This window comes from Mustela nigripes, chromosome 12 (assembly GCF_022355385.1).
Source record: "Mustela nigripes isolate SB6536 chromosome 12, MUSNIG.SB6536, whole genome shotgun sequence".
NCBI lineage: Eukaryota > Metazoa > Chordata > Mammalia > Carnivora > Mustelidae > Mustela > Mustela nigripes.
In genome coordinates this window covers 92,286,379-92,303,485 of record NC_081568.1, presented here as the reverse complement: position 1 = coordinate 92,303,485, position 17,107 = coordinate 92,286,379, and the positions used below count along the sequence as shown (strand labels likewise).

General features: G+C 39.7%; 1 protein-coding gene across 2 annotated transcripts in view; it reads right to left on the bottom strand.

Moving 5' to 3' along the window:
• RNF180 (ring finger protein 180) overlaps positions 1–13,491 on the bottom strand; it is a 192,909-nt gene extending 179,418 nt beyond the window's left edge. Inside the window, exon 1 of one of the 2 annotated variants that reach the window (XM_059416635.1) lies at positions 13,344–13,491. The gene's annotated coding sequence lies outside the window, so the exon portion shown is untranslated. Of the gene's footprint in view, positions 1–13,108; positions 13,189–13,343 lie in introns of those variants that run through there. The other variant, XM_059416634.1, reaches the window with a different exon arrangement.
• Between the last annotated feature and the right edge of the window lie 3,616 nt (positions 13,492–17,107).

Below are 17,107 nucleotides of genomic sequence, written 5' to 3'. Positions count from 1 at the left end.
GGGAGAGAAAAAGAGCACGGGGAGGGAGAGACAGAGGGAGAGGTAGAAGCAGACTTCCCCACTGAACAGGGAACCCAGTGTGGGGCTCAATCCCATGACCCTGAGATCCTGACCTGAGCCAAAGACAGATACTTAATGAGTCACCCAGGTGCCCCAAGTTTTAGATAAAATTCTAAGTATAAAGCATAATGAAAAACACTGCTGCAGTTATTCAGCCAAAAGCCAAGACTCTGATCAGGGTGGGAGCAGTGGTGGTAGTAAGTAATGGTCAAATTCCAGATACACACTGTAGACAGAGCAAACAGGATTTCCAGACAGAGTGAACATAGGGTCTGAGTGAAGAATCAAGCATACCTCCAAATTTTTTAGTATGAACGACTTTAAGGATGGAACTGCCATCAACTGATATGGGGAAGGATGCAGGTGCATGGAGTTCAGTTTAGGACACATTAAACTTGAGAGGCCTATTTAACTTTCTTTTTTAAAAAAGATTTTATTTATTTATTTGACAGAGAGAGAGCACAAGTAGGCAGAGCAGCAGGAAGATGCGGGCTCTCTGCTGAGTAGGAGTCCCAAGGGGGCTCGATCCCAGAACCCTGGGATCATGACCTGAGCTGAAGGCAGATGCTTAACTGACTGAACCACCAAGGCACCCCTTGACTTGCAAGTATAACAATTAAGTACACAGATGGATTCAGGAATCTGGACTAGTAAACAGTGTCTGAGCAGGAGATTTAAATGTGGGATGGTTCTCTAAAGCCAGACAATGGTTGAGATCTACAAGTTTTTAAGTATGGAAAAGAACCAAATACTGACCCCTCATTCTCACTCAGTTCCTCCTGAGTTTTATAATCTTAGAACATAAACTCTCCCATGAGACAAGTATGGGGCCCTGTCTGAGGACCTGTCTCTCCAAAAAGAAGCTTCACACTGAACAGGTGCTGAAAGGACATCACCAGAACAAAAATACCTGTTAGGGAAGCTTCTCAGTTTGTGTATATTGGGGCGGGGGTGGGGCTCCTTGGCTCATCTTGGTAGTATAAATTCAAGATCTAAAATCTGACAGAGATCACAAGTAGGCAGAGATACAGGCAGAGAGAGGGGGGAAGCAGGCTCCCTGCTCAGCAGAGAGCCCAATGCGGGGCTCTATCCCAGGACCCTGGTATCATGACCTGAGCTGAAGGCAGAGGCTTTAACCCACTGAGCCACCCCCAAGATCTAAAATCTGAAGTTAAGGCTTCTCAGTGATTGAGGAAACATGAGAATCTGAAAATGGATAAAGGAAAAGAATCAAATCAACCACTTACTTATTCTACCTTTGCTAAACAGACTATTTTAGGATAACCAAAGAGTTAGTGAGGAAAAGCTCAATGAGGCATCATGCTAATAAATACAGGGTGATTAATACAATCACCATTTTTCAACCCTTAATAAAATGATATATTTATGGGAAAAGACCCTCAAAAGATACAAGAAACATTAGAAAAAAGGGTAATTAACATTATTTTATAATATAAACACAAGGCTGTACCACATGAACTCAAAGATCAACCCTAACATCATCACTAAAGAACCATAAGTAAATAGAGGACAACTGTATTAGTTTGCTAGGGCTACCATAACAAAGTACCACAGACTGGATGGCTTTAGTAACAGAAATTTGTCTCACAGTTCTAGAAGCTAGAGGTCTAAAATCAAGGGACCATCAGGATTGGTTTTCTCTGAGCTCTTTCTCTTTGGGTTTTAGATGGCTTCCTTCTCATGGATCCTCATATGGTCTCTGAAGGCACCCATCCTGATGTCTTTTTGTGAATCCAAATTTCCTCGGCTTATAAGGACAACAATCAGACCGGATAGAGGCCTACACAAACAGCCTCATTCTAACTTAAGCCCCTCTTTAAAGACTTTATCTCCAAACACAGTCACATTCTGGGATACTGGGAATTAGCTCTTCAACATATTAATTTGCAAGGACACATTTCAGCCCATAAAAACAACCAAAAATAATGCACCTCCTGAGATAATGCAATTAAAAGTACTCAGCACCATCTATATTCTTTAAAAAAAAATTAAATTGGAACCAAATCGAGCATCAAAATCTGAGAACCATTTTTCTTTACTAAATGAAGAATAAGGGGACATTTTAAATGACAACAATAAGCATACAACTGGCCATATACAGAATGTGAAAAATTCCACAAATGACTTTAAGAGATATATCAATCAAATGCAATGTGTAGACCATGTTCAATCCTGATTTGAAGAAGTTGGCTCTAAAAAATGTGTTTTTGAGACAAATGGGGAAAAGTACACATGAACTACATATTGGATCATACTAAAAAATGGTTAACCTTGTGGATGTGAGAATATAATGCATTAATATTTTTTTAAAGGTCCTCAGGCTACAGAGAAATATTGTAACTTTGGTTATTTATAGGCAAAACTATATAATAGAGAAACAAATGACATAATGTAGGAAGAAGAAAAATGAAAGAATAATAGCTATTAAAGCTGGCTGATGGATACATAAGGATTCATTATGCCATTCTCTCTACTTCTGTGTATGTTTGAAATTTTTTATAAATAAAGTTAATAAAGAGAATTTTCAAATGAGACTTTTCTCTGTATTCTGCTCAGAGACTAGGTCAATATAGACTTTCTTATAATCTCTCTGGGTCAGCAATTTTTTTCCCCCTCATCTATTGTTTTATTGAGAATGTTGCCCTTTCTAAATCCTGGTTTTACTGGGAAGTTTCTGTTGCCACCTCTCTGCCCTCATGTGTAGCCAAGGACTCTGGTATCCTGGATGACTAGAGGTATTAAAATCCGTGTCCCTAAGTAAAAACAAAGGAAACAAGCCCCTATGTCATTGAACCTAGGCAACCTCACTCCAAGAGCAAGGACACTTTCTGTCTTGGGTCTACTTTCCAAGCTCTCCCCGCCTTTGTCCTTGGTTCCGCTGCTTTCTTTTATTTTGTTACAATTTCATCTATGAATCTACATGATACATAATCAAACATTTCTAAACAGGTCCTAGATATCTAGAGCACAGGTTTCAGGTTATCGTAACTGGTAGCCTCTCCTGTGCAAGAAAAACTTCTTATTATTCCTGTTATTTAGCAGTGTCACTCAGAGTTATAGCCATGATTCTTAGAATTTGTTCTGAAAACTTGAAAACCCAGAAAGAAAGGTGAGGGAAGAGGATTAAGGTGAATTAAGGGTAAAGCTTCCTTGCCATTTTTTTCAAAAAAGATAGTATGGAGGGAAGCCGGGGTGGCTCAGTCAGTTAAGCGTCTGGCTCTTGATTCTGGCTCATGTATTTATCCCAGAGTCCTGGGATCGAGCCCTGCATTGGCTTCTGTGCTCAGCAGGCAGTCTACTTGTCCTTCTCAGTCACCCTTTGCCCCTCCCCAACTTACACACACATACACACACTCTCTATATATAATCTTTAAAAAAATAAAATAAAAAGTGTAGGATGGAATAGAATTTCTCTAGCAGACCAAGGGCGAACTGTGAAGAAAGGAAGACAATTCATTCCATACGCTCTATAAACAATACGCAAATAAATGTGTGGCCTCATGAATTCTAGGCCAGAAATTATGGTTCTAGTCACCAAAATTTTACTTTATGAAAATCTGAGACATTTTATTCTCTACACTGAAGGAAGAGTCTGTTGAAAATGCAAAACCAATCCTCACTCTCCTGCTTCTTTAGAGGCTTCCTCGTACTTTGCTGACCAGGTTGCTGCCCAAGCTCTGTCCCTGTCTGCCCTATAGTCCAGCAGTCCAGCCTTTTGCAGATCCTCCACTCTACTGGCTCTCTCCTCCGACTCCTATCGCTGGATCCCTGGAGAGCTCACCTCTAGCCTCTAAGGGGTACCTCCATATTCTTCAAGTCTCAGCTTAAATACCCCTTTCTGAGGGGGTATGGATAATAAACTATTATTTTCCACTGAAGACCTTTCTTGTTCTCCCTCAGAACATTCATCACACTTTTAATTACTTGTTCCAGGTCCATCTTCCTTGCTGAGTTGCAAGCTTCACTTTGTGAAGGCAAAGTTCTTATTTTCTTGAGTCTTAAGATTTATAAGGATAGGAGGAGTGAAGTGGATTGAAGCCCTCATGGACAGTTTAAAGTTGGGATGGGGCAAAGTCCTCTCTGTTAAGCTATCTACTGGGATAGAGGAGGCATAAACACCACAGCCTGCCCACCCCCACTCCCCCACCTGCTGGCATCTTAGATGACTAAGGTTAAGAAGAGCAGATGGTAAGGCATGGAAACAGCAACTAGTTACAATATCAAGATCTACTTTCAGTCTTGATCAGCTTTTGGGTGGCATCAGAAGTATTATCCTTTAGCCATTCTAACAATAAAACAGGGCCCAATAAGCCAACAGAGCCTGCAAAAACTGCACACACTCCTAGCTTACCATCTGGATATTGGTACTTTTTTGGTTTTAACATTTGCATTGACTTGGTGTACTTTACATCATGACAAACCTATCATTTATTCTCCCATTTACCACTGCCTGGCAAGCAAGTGCTTATCTACGTAGAACCGTGCTATCCTACATAGACAGCCCTTCATCATGGATCACTCTGAAATTCAATAATGCTCATAACTAAGAATATGTGGCTTATGATCATCCTGAAATGGCCATGCTGCACTAGTGATTCTCTCTGTCTTCCCCTTCACTGAGGCCCTCAGAGGCTACTGAAGAATGTACCGTTTGGCTTGCCTTCTTTAAATGTTTCTCAACCTGTGATGCGCTAATTTATCCCACATTCCAAGCAGTTACTCATGATTCAGTGCATCTAATATGCATAATTTCACAACAAAACATTTAATGATAATCAGTTAGACTGTCTAATGAAACAGATTCAATTTTTAAAATTTCTTTTGAGAATGCCAGTATTTAAGAAAGTGGCAGTAGCACTGTTGCCCTCATACAAAAGCTTGTAAGGGATTCCAAAATAATATCTTGACAAAAGAAAAGAAGAGCTTAAATATTTCACTATTTGCCGAACACCTGAAGCATAAATTGAATACTCAGGATACAAACATATTATTCATGCAACTACTACCTATGAAGCCTTTGAAATTAATGTTACATCACGGTTCCTTTCAATAATAAACCTTCCTCTGTTCCACAGTATTTCAGAGATTTCATTTTAGGAATGAATCACAGGAAGACCTGACTAGACTTTGTGTGAAACAGACAAAGTAAAAAAATTACCATGATCACTCTTCTACCCACCTACTCAGATCTATGGTGGCAGAGCTTGCAAAAATACAAAAAGCACTCAATCCTGTTTCTTGTCTCTAGAAGGCTTTCACCAACTGGTTCCCTGTTCCCTTCTGTTCTTTAGACGGGGCATCATGCCCCACCCTTTACTGTCCATCCATTTCCCTGGGAGAGAAACCGACAGGACCCATGCAAACCCAGATACAACGGCAATTCTGCCTTACACTGTCAACAGGGTTCTTTGCATTTCAGTTCTCCGAATGCTCTGTGGCACGTGCCACAAACCCCTACAATTCCCGCCTGTGCACTTGCTGCTACTTGTGTGGAACACAGCAAGTGAAAGAACATCCAGGAGTTTCAGGGCAGTGTCTGAGAGGCTGAGAGGGATGTCTTCGCAGTTTGCTAGTTGGTAGAGGACTTACCTACCTGAGGGAACTGACTGAAGGACAGAAAGAAGCCTCTTAGTCTGTATTTATCAGGCAGTCTGTATCAACAACAAGGGTGGCAAGGAAATGTACAGAAATTCTTCTGAGCAGAGGACAACCTACTCTTAGAGTCACTTTTTCCCCTGGTTTTTGTGTTTTATGAGGTTTTTGGTTTTTTTAAATTTTATGTCGTGTTTTCATTTTATTCTGTATCTTCATAGGAACCTCATGAGAGAGAGAAAAAATTACTAGAGGCAACTATTCAGATACCAATTTTGAACTGGGAAACATTTGTACAACTTGTTACAAGATTAATAATTTTATGGATATTCCAGTGTTAAGCTATATGGCATGTTTTCTTCTTACCTAGAAATAATTTATATCAGTAAGGTAAAAAACTGCAAAACTTGGGAAAACACTATTTCGAGAAGAGGAAATGCACATGGCTAGCAATCATATGGAAAGTGGTCAATTTCACCAGAAATGGGGAAAGTTAAAGTTAAAATAAGATACCATTTTATGACCATTACATTGGGGAAAATTTAAACATCTCACAATATCCCATGTAAAAAACGATATGAAGCTACACCAACAGTCTCATCAATTGCTATGGGGAAGTACAAGTAGGCACAACTGTTTTGGAAAGCAATCTGCCAAACTGTGGTAAAAGAGAATGTTTACCTACTGATTTACAGTTTTACATCTAGGTCTTTTTTTTTTTTAAAGATTTTATTTATTTATTTGTCAGAGAGAGAGAGAGAGAGATAGCGTGAGCGAGCACAGAGCAGCAGGCAGAGGTAGAGGGAGAAGCAGGCTTCCTGCCAAGCTAGGAGCCCGATGTGGGACTCGATCCCAGGACACTGGGATCACGACCTGAGCCGAAGGCAGCTGCTTAACCAACTGAGCCACCCAGGCGTCCCCATCTAGGTTTTTATGTACATAAAAAATATGTAAGAACATCCACCTTAGCAACACTTTGCAGTAGGTCTGACGCATAAATTTCTGTTCATTGATACAATTTAATACTGTATAGCAATAAAAGCAAACTAGAGGGACATGTATCTAGAAAAAATTCCAAATTATGTTAAATAAGGAAAAAAGGCTGCATAAATATTAAAAAATGACATACACAGCATAGTGACAGTTACGAACAAAACTTTTAGGGCATGTGCAACAATGTTAAATTTTGTTAACAGATACATCCTGAGGTAGTATAAGTTTAAAAATATGAATGGGAATAAAAGACACCAAGTCTAAGATAATTGTAACCACTAAGAAGGAATATAGGGGGCTTAAATCATATTTTTAAAAATCAGAAATAATAGTAAAATGTTAATTTTTATTTGACTAAGTAATGAAAACATGACTCTTCATGTTATTATTCACTATTTGAAATGTTTTATGATTTTTCTAAACTACAAATTATTTTTAGTAACATGGAAACCACATATTCTACACCCTATATCATAAGCATTTCTCAATGTTAATATCTAAAACATTTATTTTGCTTTCAAGAGTACATAAAGCAACATTAGAATTGCATTTGAGGCTTACTTACAGTCCTACATAAACAATGAAGAGAAAAGAGGCTATGACCATAATCTTTGGGTCAAAGAGATTAACTTTGCTAGTGCTTCTCACGTGTTGTGTATCTGAAATATCTGAGTATTTTTTAAAAGAACAGATGCTCAGTAAATAAATAAATAAACAAATGGACAGATGCTCAAGCCTTATCCTAAACCTGCTTGAGAATCATTGCTTTGAGAACCACATACAGCTAAGACTGAAAACCACTGATCTATCAACATGGCACAAAGAGAAAAATGAGCAATCCTGATTAAGATAAGTCACATGGTTGAAATGGTAGAGGGACAGGTTTGTCAATGACTATGCAGACAGTTCTATGCCTCCCACCTATGCACTGTACAAGAAAAACATAAAACGTGAGAATAATTAAGAAGGCATGTATAATAATTTCATAACAGCTAGCATCACGAGGGGAAAAAAAGAAAGAGTAGTTCAAATGAAATGCATCATCACAAACGAAGTGTTCTTACATGACAGTAACTAAATTAGACTAGAAAAACAAAAACAAAAACAGGACATCACAGGACTGTAAGAGAGTGAAGCTGGGGTACTTATTTCCCTAGCTCCTTCCTTGCCTGGTCACAGAAAGGCCAGAGCTGTAAGTTGGACAGACTTTTCCACATAGTTACCCTCTTTGGGCTTTAGTCATGGTTCTCTTCTTAATATCCATTCAGGCCTAGGGAAAGTAATGGCTCCCACCACTGCTAGTCCTGGCATGCTTCACCATCCATTGTTGGCTTATTTTAATCCAGGCATACCTTTCAAGTTAAACTCTTCTCCATTATCCCACTTAAGACTGCAACCTACTTTCTACTAGAATACTAACTGATATAATTGTGAAGCATGAAAAAATTGTACCTGAGTATCTGATTAATAAATTTATTTCATAGATCTAATGTTATAAGCTGGTGATCCTATTATCCAGTGTTCTAGTTCATATATATGATTCAGAAACAAATATATATTTAAGGTATGACTTGTGTCTTTGAGGGAAAAAAAATCAAGATGGAGAACAAGTTCAAATAGAAAGTGAAATAATAAAAGACAGAGAAAGTAACCAACACATAGAACTATCTGGTAAACTATAAACAAGAACTAGGAAGTCAGGGAAAGCTTTGTGGAAAACAGTGGTATTACAGTGGGGTCTTAAAGAATAGAGAGGATTTAGAGAGTGTTAGTCAAATAGAGTGGAGAGAAACGGATACTTTGAGCAAGAAAACTAAAATAAGCCAAAACACTAAATTGGGAAAGGATATGGTTGTTTGGTGAGCAAACAGTATAATGCCTGACTAAAAGAGAGAAATCTTTATTTAAAACTATACAGACTTAGCTGGTTTTAAGTCAGATAGGTGTAGCCATGTAAATATTTATTATACAATTTATATATTATCCTAAAGACCAGTAGTCTGAGAAAAAATGGGTTTTGCCATAAAACCAAAAATTAAAAGAAAGTATGGCCAGAAAAATACACCTCAGTTTTAATTTCTATCTCTATTAAGTAAACTTTAAACAGTCCTCAATCTACTCATTGTACCATTGGCCCAACTGTCTACACTATTCATTAAAAGCTGTCTACTTTGGTGCCCATACTTCAATTCTAGCCCCTTGGATGAATTTTTTTAATAGGCTTCTAAATAGGACAAGCAATTCTCAACCAGAATACCTCTCATGCTTATCTCAGCCATTTTATGAAGGATGCTTTGAAGCTGCTTTAAAAATGTGTGCTAATGATGTACTGATTGTTTCTAAAGTCTTCCAGCTATCACACCATCAGTGAATTAGTCAGATAAAGAGATTATAGAATTTGAGACCAGTTCTATTATTAATATAACCTTCTTCAATATTTCTGCTTGCTATAGAGAAATTTATCAGGATTTAAAAAAATGCAATGGATTTTCTTAGCTTTTCCACTTTTCTAAAAGATTTGCCACTCAAGCCATTTCCTTACATTTTTTTCAAAATCTAAGGAAGCAATAAAACACCTTGTTAAACAATTAATGTTTACAGTACAAGAATAGTTAGATTTCATCAATATGATTCTATTTTAATATACTTTATCATATACTAGGGTGAAAAAGATATTTTTTGAAGATTTATTTGAGAGAGAAAGGGAGAGAGATGGTGCCCATGCTTGTGTGCTGGGGGAAGGGCAGAGACAATTTTAAGCCGACTCTGTACTCACACAGCCCATTATGAGGCCTAACATGGAGCTCCATCTCATGATCCCTGAGATCATGACCTGAGCCAAAATGAAGAATTGGATGCTTAACCAACTGAGCCATGAAGATGCTCCCAAACACATTTTAATGTGGGTATTTTTGTGTCCCCATTTTACTGTGGACTACAATCAATTGTCAGGGTATGAAACAAATTATTAGTTTCAAAATACTTAACAAACATGCAAATGTACACATAGAAATAAATATTTCTATGTACGAAAATACACACAGACATAGAACTTTAGCCTTCAAGTAGGCATTGCCCCCTTCAGAATGTTCCCTCTGGGAAGGATGCAGTTATTCTAACAATGTTGCCATTATTTAAAACTATTACTAAGTTACCCTTTTCAAATAGCTTTCATAGCCTTTCAAATAATCTTTTAAACATCCTTAATAGTGGTAAAATCTTGAAGGTACAAATGAGTTTCACAATTATGTAGAAATCATTTTATCAAGTTTCTCAAATAAAATATGGGTTCAAAATGAGTTAGTTTTTTTTAATTGAAAAACTACAAACACAAACCAGTCCTTATAAAAGTGATCCTTGAAGTATGTTTCTTTTACTTATAAATGGACTAGAAACTGCAAAAGATTTGAAATAATTGTGACTCGCAGCAATACTGTTACAAGTGTTTAGCTTCCTAAAGTGACTACTTAGAATGACCACTCTCTTTCAAAAACTTATTAACAGCATGTTTGCAGGGAGGGGCAGAGTTTCATGACTCCACAGTCACACTTTGAAGTCACAGGGCATCTTTTTTTCCATGTAGTTAACCATATTTACTTCATTAATTCTCTAAATATCCCTTATGAGAGAAAGGCCAGATTATCATTTCTTTTTCCCCCCCAGGTAGCTGAATGAAGGCTGAATAAGGAAAGAATCTTGTTTATTTCACGAGTCGATAAATGAGTCTAGGCATACTGTGCCCTAACATTTGTGCTATGTAGTTAGCAAAATGTAAATGAAATGTTTTAGCTTTATGCTGCTGGATAGAAAGGCATTAAATGAGGTAGATGTGTCATAAAATATTACAGAGATCTATTAAAATGATTATTAATTCATTGCACACTTGCCTGAAAGAATTCTTGCTTCATGTATGACAGCTACTTATTAAAGAGGCTGGCGTCTACCTTAAAATACACTCATAAGCATTCTGCTGGAGTCTACTCTATCAAAAAAAAGAATGCTACTTGATTTTAGAAAGAAAAATATCTTCATTTTGAAAAACCAAAAATACAAATCAAAGAGAGGAAGAAAAATGGGCAGTAAAAGATCAGCAAACTCATGTAAGAGCAGCAAACCCTAGGGAAACTGGTGAACAGCTGCTGGTTGTGGAGAGTTAAAAAACAACATAAATGCATGATTACAAGTCAAATTTCACTGAAATTATTGAAATGGTTATTCTCCTAAACTTTTAATTCTTCTGTTTGAGAAAAAACCTGCTGCTCAATATTCTAGAACACCTATGTGCCCACTTCTTCCATTCTATTTATTCATTAAATAAATATTTAGGGCTCCCAGCAGCACCATATTTAAATAGGATATTAAAGATCTGATAGGCCAAAGACAAATTTAGTCCTCACTGTTACTCCCTGATCCTATTCAACAACTGAAACTGTAACAGCGCTCCAGCTGGTCTTAAGGGCTAACTTGCTTCAAGTTAACACACTCCTTGTTTGCTGATTTAAGGCCCTTGATCTGTAATAAAACTAATTTGTTTTCTTTGAGATCTGCAGACCACTGGCTTTGGACTAAGAGACTAGAACCCTCCCAGGGCACAGAGGCCCACAAGTATGCTTAAAGCCACCTCAACTTTCTGATTAGCCCAGCAATCTTTCAGCCCATTTTTTTTTTTTTTTCGTTTTAAGGCCACACAAATGACTCCACTGATCTCCCTTTGTCCATCTGTAAATCTTGCCCTCCACTGCATAAAGAACAGAGTACTCTTGTACAACCACCCCGGTACCAAGGAACCAGATCTTGCACAGCCTCCAAGTACCAAGATAACTCGGTAGCTGGTATCACAAGTCTACATGTAATCAATAAATGTTATAGAGTACTATACTCCCTTAACTGATTAAACCCCTTTAAAAACCTCTGGGCCACACAGAAACCTAGGAAGGTCTTTGGACAAAAGTCTACCTTCTCCCCCAGAGGGCTGGTCTTCTGAATAAAGCTCATATTCTTCTCCAACCAAAACTCATCTCTTGAGGAGAGGAGGGATGGGGGTAGGGAAAACAGGGTGATGGGTATTGAGGAGGGCACCTGCATTTGATAAGACTGGGTGTTATACTCAAATAATGAATCACCAAGCACTATACCAAAAATTAATTATGTGTGATACAGTGGCTAACTGAACATAACTTGAAACACACACACACATAAAAAACAACAACAACAAACAAACTAAACAAACAAAAACTAAACAAACAAACAAAACCCTCCTCTCTTGGATATTGGTCTTTCCAGCAACAGGAAGCTGAACTTAGGTCTCCCCAACAAAATGATTCCAGTCTTTTAAGCAACACTTTTTAGGGGTAATATTCCCAGAGTCTGAAAAAAACTCAACTCCATTTTTAATGAGAGGTCTTAGTAATTAAGGACTTACAAAGCATAAAGAGTATCCAATGGGCATCCTGAGCCCTACATTTTGCGCGGGGTTAAGTGACTGGACCAAGAATAACTCTCAGCCAGACAAGTTCTAATCACACCTCCCACAACGGCTGGCTGCTTAGTTCTGATAAAATCATGTTTCGGCGTGGGTGCCTCAGCTGTCTGGTCTATAAAATGGGGTATTTTAATAGGTACCTGTCCATACAACGCTCCTTTGAAGTTAACTAATGAATGCTCTCTTGGATGCACCTGAAACGATCAGATGCTACTAAAGTATTGAGTACTATCTGGAAAAGAACACGGGGTAATACATACACATTAGTGCTAAATAGGGCAGTAAGAATAACAGCCCCCGCCCCCAACCCTCTCCTCATCTCCGCCCCGCTGCACAAAGCGTCCTTATAACCTCAGCCTAGCCAAGTCTGTACACTCTGGATCCACGACTGCAACAAAAGCAGCTAAAAGGACAACACCAAAATGGACCAGACAAAAGAAAGTGGCTCTGAGCGGAGGCAGCGGGCCACAGAAGGGGGGTGTGTGCCGACTCCTCCCAGAAGCTCTCAGATGAAACAGGACTCAGTTCCCCAGCTCCGACCCGGAGGGCGTCCGACAATCGACCCAGTCGCCCACCACCCGCTCCCTGCCCTCCGCCGGAACCCTGCTCCCCCTGCCCCCAAGCACGGCCCCGATCTTCACGGCCCCGATCTTCACGGCCCTGGCTCGCATCTCCAGACCCGGTGTAATTCCACCCGGTCCAGGGTCGCGCCCGGAAGGCTCCGCAGACAGCCTCAAGGGCGCAAGTTAAACCGCGGGGGCCGCATCACCTGAGGCCGGGGCGAGAGGCAGCCAGGCCAGCCTCAGCCCCAGCCCCAGCCCCAGGCCAGCCCAGCCCTCCCGCAGTCCTAGCTCCCCGCGACTGGAGTCCGGCAGAGCCACCACAGCCGGTCAGGGCCGGCGGAGGCCGGACACCGTCGGGGAGGCGCGCCCCGCCGGGCTCTGAGCCGCCAGACCTTACCTGCGTCTGTGTCCGGGAGCCCTGGGCTCCGCGCCCCCTCCTGGCACGCCCCGCGCCCCGCGCCCCGCGCCCCGCAGCCCGGCTCGGAGGACTCGCAGCGCCGCGGCTCTAGCGGCCGCGATGCCGGTTCTGCGAGACGGGAAGCGACAGGAGCCAAACCCCGCGGAAAGCGCTCCGGCTCGCCTGGGTCTCGGCGCCCCGGCGCTCCGCGCTACACAGCGCCCAGCTCACTCACCTCGGTGGGTTCCGCCCCGGCTGAGTGTGGGCGACGCCCCGCCCTGACCCACTGCCTACCCGAGCGAGCGGCGCCAGCAGTGCGGGGCTCGGCGGGACCTGGACGAAGTTGTTCTCTCTTGCCGTCCCCTTGCCAGAGCCACCGAAGTTTCCCGGGCCTCCTGCAACCTCGGCCTCACCCAGTCGCAACCGGAGGTCTGAGTTCCGAGCCCACCTGCTGGGTCTGTTGCTTCTTGTGCCTGAATTTCCACCTTTGTTCAGCTGGGATTCATTACTAAAGTGTTCTTGACTTCATTCTTGACGAATTACGGTTCCTTTGTGAGTTGAGGACCAGAAGTAAATCAAAAGTGCTTATTCGGGGAGTGTTGGGTGGGGGCAGAGGGTCCTCTTGGAGTAAATCTTGCCTTGTCAACAGCATATCAAAATAATGAAGACAGATGATCCAGAGACTATAAATAAGGTCCGGCACATAAAAAGCAAGTTTTATTAGTTGGTTTGAGGAATGGGAGGAAGCTCTAAGGAGGGAGCTTCTGAAGACTGTATCGGCTTTTCTGCTAGATAGAAATTTCCATTTGCCTGAAGTGGCTTATTTGGACTCCTGTGCAAGACTGGGGTTGCATGTAATGATTTCCCACCAGAGAATCTAAGGCAATCAATAACAAAACCAAAGACGTCAAAAAGTACAGGAAACTACAGACCAATATACCTTACAAATATTAATACAAAACTCCACAATAAAAACCTGGCAACCTAAATCCAACATAAACAAAACATTTTATAACATGACCAAGAAGGACTTCCCTGAGGAATGCAAGTTGGTTTATTGAAGTAATACTCTTAGAAGAAAAGGCAAATGGACATTGGGGAGGGTATGTGCTATGGTGAGTGCTGTGAAGTGTGTAAGCCTGATGATTCACAGACCTGTACCCCTGAAGCAAATAATACATTCTATGTTAATTAAAATAATTAATTAAAAAAAAGAAAAGGCAAAGGCCACAGGATCATCTCAATAAATGAAGAAAAAGCATTTGATAAAATCTAACACATTTTCATGATAAAAACATTCACTAAAAGGGAACCTTCTCAACATGATAAAAGGCATCTATAAAAAACCCAAAGCTAAGATCATACCTAATGGGGGCAAAAATGAATAGTATACCCTACGATCAAAAATAAGACAAGAATGTCCTCTCTTCCTACTTCTTTTCAACTTTGTACTGCAGGATTTAGCTAGGACAATTAGGCTGGAACAGTTAAATACCAAACAGTAAATATAGCAAATAGAAGACAAAGAATTATTGAGGAAAACCAAGACAAGTGCCCTTGGAACTGAAGGGCATTAGGACACAAGCTTTCAGCTCAATGGATAGAAATGATCTATACCAAGGTGTATTATTGTGAAGTTTCAAAGCATATAACGGTCAGAGAAAAGATTTTAATAGATTCCAAGAAAGGAAAATATAGATCATTTATGAACCTTCAGAAATTAAAATGATATTGGACTTTTTGATAAAAACAAATTCTAAGGGAAAATTATTTCTAATCTAAAAAATAACATGAGGTTAAAAGCAGGTATTTCAGATATGCAAAATTTTAAGTATTTTTTTTCATGCATCCTTTCTCAGAAAACAATCAGAGAATGTGCTCCATTATAACAAATGGTTTGCCAGAAGAGGGAAGTGAAATTTATACCCAAGTCAACTATGGTAGGCACAGTGGCTCTCAAAAAGATGTTCACATCCTAATCTCTGGAACCTGTAAATATATTACATTACATAGCAAAAAGGACTTTGCAGATGTCATTAGAGTTAGGAACTCAAAATACGAAGACTATCCTAGATTATCCAGGTAGGCCCAATGTAATCACATGATTCTTTAGAAGCAGAAAACCTCCAGCTGGAATCAGGAAGATGAGACATAAGGGAATATGAGAGAGATTTTAGGCCTGAAACTTGATAGAATCTCCCAGTGCTAGAGGAAACCATACAAAAAACACAAGGAAGAATGTAGGAAGCTCATAGAACCAGAAGCCTGGCTAGATTCACAGTTTTTTGTTTTGTTTTGTTTTTTAAGAAATAAATTTTTAGAAGTACAAAGTTTATTACCAACAGGCCTGGCAGAAGAAAGACAAGACAAAAAGTCTTAGCATTTTCTGAATAAGCCATGTAATTTAGTCTCTTATTTACTATGAAGCCAGAGAAATGACATAAATGATCTAGTCAGAGAAATGACAGGGTTGAAAAATCTGGCAAATAAAAACAGGATACCCAGTTAAAATCAAGTTTTGGACAAATTTTTAGTATAAAAATACTTATACTAAAAAAATCTTTCATTGTAAGTTCAAATTCAACTGGTTATCCATAGTGACCTAAAAAGTGAGCCCTGAAAACAATGGTCCTCAACACTGACAGTACATTGGTAGCTCCTAAAGGGCTGGTGAGGATACCCATGCCCACTGTCACCCTGGTATGACTGAATCAGAATTCCCTGGGGTGGGCACCCAGTTGAGTCCAGTGTACGATCAAGGTTAAAGGAGTTAAGGTATACAGGTCTGGTAAACTGAAACCACCCTCCCCTGCCAGTTTACAACCTGTAAATAAAAAAAATATTCTAACGAATTTTCTAACAAATATTCATAGTCTCAAAGTTACCAATGAAGACTATGATTTTCAATACTTTGCAGAAGAGCTTTAATTTTTTTTTTTTGTACAGACAGATAAAAGCTCCACTTCATGGTTATAAGGTACCAAATAAATACTAAGTTAACTGCTAGGTAATTGGTATCTCAATATTTACTGATAGTATATGGCACCCTACCAGATATAATGGCTAGCAGAATATGAAGTCATCTCAAAGTCCCTATGTCAGTAGTCTTCGCACTACCTAAGAGTTGAGGTTTCTAACTTCTGGCTTCAGTTACAATTACCATTCAAAATTAAGATCAATAACAAGGGAATTATAACTTATGCCTAGAGACCCAAAACTGTGTGCCACAACTCCTGTCATTTGAGATTAGAGCAGGGGCTTTTAGGTGATTGGAGACAGCAGGCAGTTAGAAAGAAAAACTTGAGTTAATGGCGTCATTTGCAGAGGCAATCTTGGAAGTTGTGAGACCACCATGACAGAGAGTCCTTAGGAAAATTCTAGGTTTAGGACCATAGCAGAAAAAGAGCTAAAGAGGTTCCTGTTGGAAAGACTGGAAAGAACTGTAAGAAAATCATGTTGTAGAAAGCAAAGGCTTTCCATGGAAGTGTGAAGAACAAGTAGATAGTGTCGGACATGGCAAAGAGGTGAAGGAGGAAGAGGAAAGGCCACTGGGTTTGATGACTCACAAGGCAGTACAGGATAGCTCAGCTGTTGGGCTCTGGAACCAGAGGCCCCTGGCTTGAATTCCACTTAAAATCATAAAACCTTAGGACAAGTTTCCGTATCTCTCTTTGCCTTAGTTTCTTCATTCAAAAATAGGAAATAATGTAGAGTTATTATGAAGTTTCAATGATTTTATCTACATAAAGTGCTTAAAATGGCATCTCACATAGACTAAGGACTTAGAAAATACCAGTTCTTAATTGCTAGTATTATTGACAAGCTTTAAGAAAACAGTTTGTGTAGAATAATACTTTAGTTGGGTCTCATTTCAGTGAAATGACGCAAATCCAATTCAAGTTGACCCAAGGACAATATTCACAGGAATAAGTCTATGATAGTTTTATGCGTATTCAGATCTAAGTGCTCAGATGTTGCCATCAGCAGGATATCTCAATC